Source organism: Gavialis gangeticus, unplaced genomic scaffold, assembly GCF_001723915.1.
Source record: "Gavialis gangeticus isolate Ggan-Ray unplaced genomic scaffold, GavGan_comp1, whole genome shotgun sequence".
NCBI lineage: Eukaryota > Metazoa > Chordata > Crocodylia > Gavialidae > Gavialis > Gavialis gangeticus.
In genome coordinates, this window is record NW_017729025.1 from 131,638,832 (window position 1) to 131,641,656 (window position 2,825).

At 48.1% G+C, this 2,825-nt stretch overlaps 1 protein-coding gene across 1 annotated transcript in view; it reads left to right on the forward strand.

Annotated features, from left to right (window-relative positions):
- DKK3 (dickkopf WNT signaling pathway inhibitor 3) overlaps positions 1 to 2,825 on the forward strand; it is a 45,379-nt gene that overhangs the window by 2,878 nt on the left and 39,676 nt on the right. The window lies entirely within an intron of this gene.

Consider the following 2,825-nt stretch of genomic DNA (forward strand, 5'->3'; position numbering starts at 1 on the left):
TATATATATATATAGGGATTTCTTTTTGGTCTAGTAAAAGATATATCTCTGAACCAAGAGTTCTAGAGTTTTGCATTTCTTTTAGATTCAGATGCTGTTTTTCCCCTCTCTGAGAGCTAAACTGTGGGGTTGTCCTCAGGGTTGCTTTCAGATTTCCCCCAGAGGCATGAGGCTTTCCCCCAAATCTGGAAGATTCCCCAGTGCTTTTCTGTCAGAGGTCCATGGTCATCAGGTGCTATGCCCCTGCATTATCTCCCTCTGGCTCTGCCTTGGCTCCCTATCTGTATGGTTGTGGGACCGGGTTTCCTCTATGAGAATGTACCCTGGAAAACTCTCAGAAACTCAGAAGTTTGGAGTAAATACCCTATAAGCACAAACCAGGCATTTCTTCCCCTCTCTCTCACTTGGCTTCCAGCCCTGAATTGGGTTCTCTATGTAGGATGCAAGAAGAGGGTGACACTGTGGGCACTGACAGATGGACAACTTCCTGGTCTAATTCATGGCACTCATAAGTTAGACCTACCCTCCTGACCGAACAGATGTTCACTGTTGGAATGGGAGGGTGGATGATCAAGCTGCACTTTGGAGCTGATCCAGGGAGAGAGGCTGCTTGTCTGCACTGTCTGTCCCCTAGCCCCATCCCCCTCTCCAAATTCCTCTCTCAGGATGGGGAGGCAGGGGAGGGAGGTCTGCTTTGAGGTTTCCCCAGTCTGCTGTTGCTCTGGAGTGGGGCAGGTGCGTGTGCGTGTGCATGTGTGTGTGGATTGGGGTCCCCCAGCTTGAAGCACTGGCTGGGCAACCCCCAGAACAAACTCACTCCTCACCCTTCTCCCCTCCCATTGTGAAGCAGTTGCCTGGAGCAGGGCTGATGGGCATTAATAAAAGTGCTTTGCTTTGCAGTGCCTTCATTTAAACCTTCATATTGAGGGTTCAGATTGTTGCATAATCTGGCATTTTTAAAGCACTCTGCAGCTGTGTACTTCTGTCAGTGCACAGCTACAGAGCGCTTTTAGTGGCTGATTGCTCGATAAACCATCACATCTGTCAGCACCTTGTGAAAACAGTGTCTCTCCACCTTTCCTCCAGGCTGGGAAACTGTAGAAGGAGATACAGAGATCTGTGTGCCTAGTACTTCTATTTCTGTTGTATTTAATAGTCTTTATTTTCTGCAATAGAACAGAACAAGCCCTAAGACAGAAAGGAGACATGTTTTGACCTTACATTATACCTTTGCTGTAGACCTCAAGCACTATTAAAATCCACATAAATTTTTTTTTTTTATGGAGAACACTCTGGTAGAAAGAGTATTTTAAGTTTCAGGCACAGATGACTCTCAAGAATGTGTCAATATTTCCACTACATCTTATTTGTAGTGTTTAATCATAAGCAGGGAGAGGATTCAGGGGAGGAGGAGGTTGCTTACAGAGTGAGACCATGCTGTGGTGTAGAACAACTTGTAAGTACCAAATTTCATAAGAACATTAAGGGGAAAAAAACTTTGGTTTATGATGTGTTGGAACTAACTCCCATTTGGCAGCTCACTGACACTGAGCAAGATCCAGCCTTTTAAAATTTGAGTTCAAAATGGCCAAGTAACTAACATTTAGGGGGGAAAAGGTGTTACTTCTTGTCTGGTAGTAGCTGCAAAGAAGTCAAATATTAGATACCTCCCTCCCACTAAGGCCACAGACAGGCATTTATTTCTACCAGTCATAATTTCACAGAAATTCTTACTGGTAGAAGACCCAGGAGCAGAAGCATACATGCATTACAGACCCCTGGCTGGATGGCTACACAAGCCAGCTGTCCAGCCAGGGGGCACTAGGGGGCTCCTCCCTTGCCCTTAGGGGAGCTCATTACTTGATAGCTTGTCCTCTGCCTTGCCTGAAATCGGAGCAGGTTGTTAAGAGAGAGCCACCTCCATCCCCTGCTTTTAGAATCACATTGTGTGACACCCAGCTGGATGGCACATGCTGCATTTAAAGCCCTTGGGGCCAGCAACTGCATCGGGGCAGCTCTCCCTGCCCTGATAGAGGCGCTTTACATGCTTCTGTACCCCCCAGCTGGTCTACACAGGCAGCAAACTTTCAGAGTCCACGGAGCCAGCAATTGCAGTGGGGAAGGCTCATGCCACTGCAGTTCCCATTCTCATGGGCTTTAAATTCTGCCTGCAGACACAGCAGCCAGGGATGCTCCCCCCCGCCCCTGCCTGCTCTTCAGACTGGGGACTGAGGATCAGCTGCTTCTCTGCTCTGTTCTTGGTTGCCTTCTCCAGGGGCTTTCTTCATTAGATCTTCCTCTTGCATTGCTCTCTGATCAGTTTATGTGGGTCTTGCTTCTATTCTGCCTCTTAAGAATTTTCCTTTTTACTCCATCTTGTAAATTCAGTTATGCTGAGAAACCTTTCATTCGCAATCCACTTGGGAAAACAGTATTTTAAACTGTACCATTTCTGAGCTTTGATATTCCTATGGACAACTACTGTACTGTAATTGTACTGCCTGCCCCGAACCATCAATGTGTCCTCCCCTGCTTCTCTGCCCTTGGCCATTTCTGCTCTTCCTCTGCTGCTAACTGCCTCCCCACTCTGTCACTTACCCTGAGTTGTTGTTCTGACTCCAGCCCGGGCATGGAGCACATGCTGGCTCTTGCTGTCACGTGGGCAGGAAGCAGTGACAATAGTAACTCCAACCCTGGGGCTGGAGCAGGAGCTAGAGCTGCTGCCTGGCTGAGCAATGGCTGGAGCCACAATGTGCTCTGTGCCTCAGGCTGGAGCTTGAGCCATGGCTTAGGGTAGACAGTGGTGATGAGAGCGGGGGGGGGGG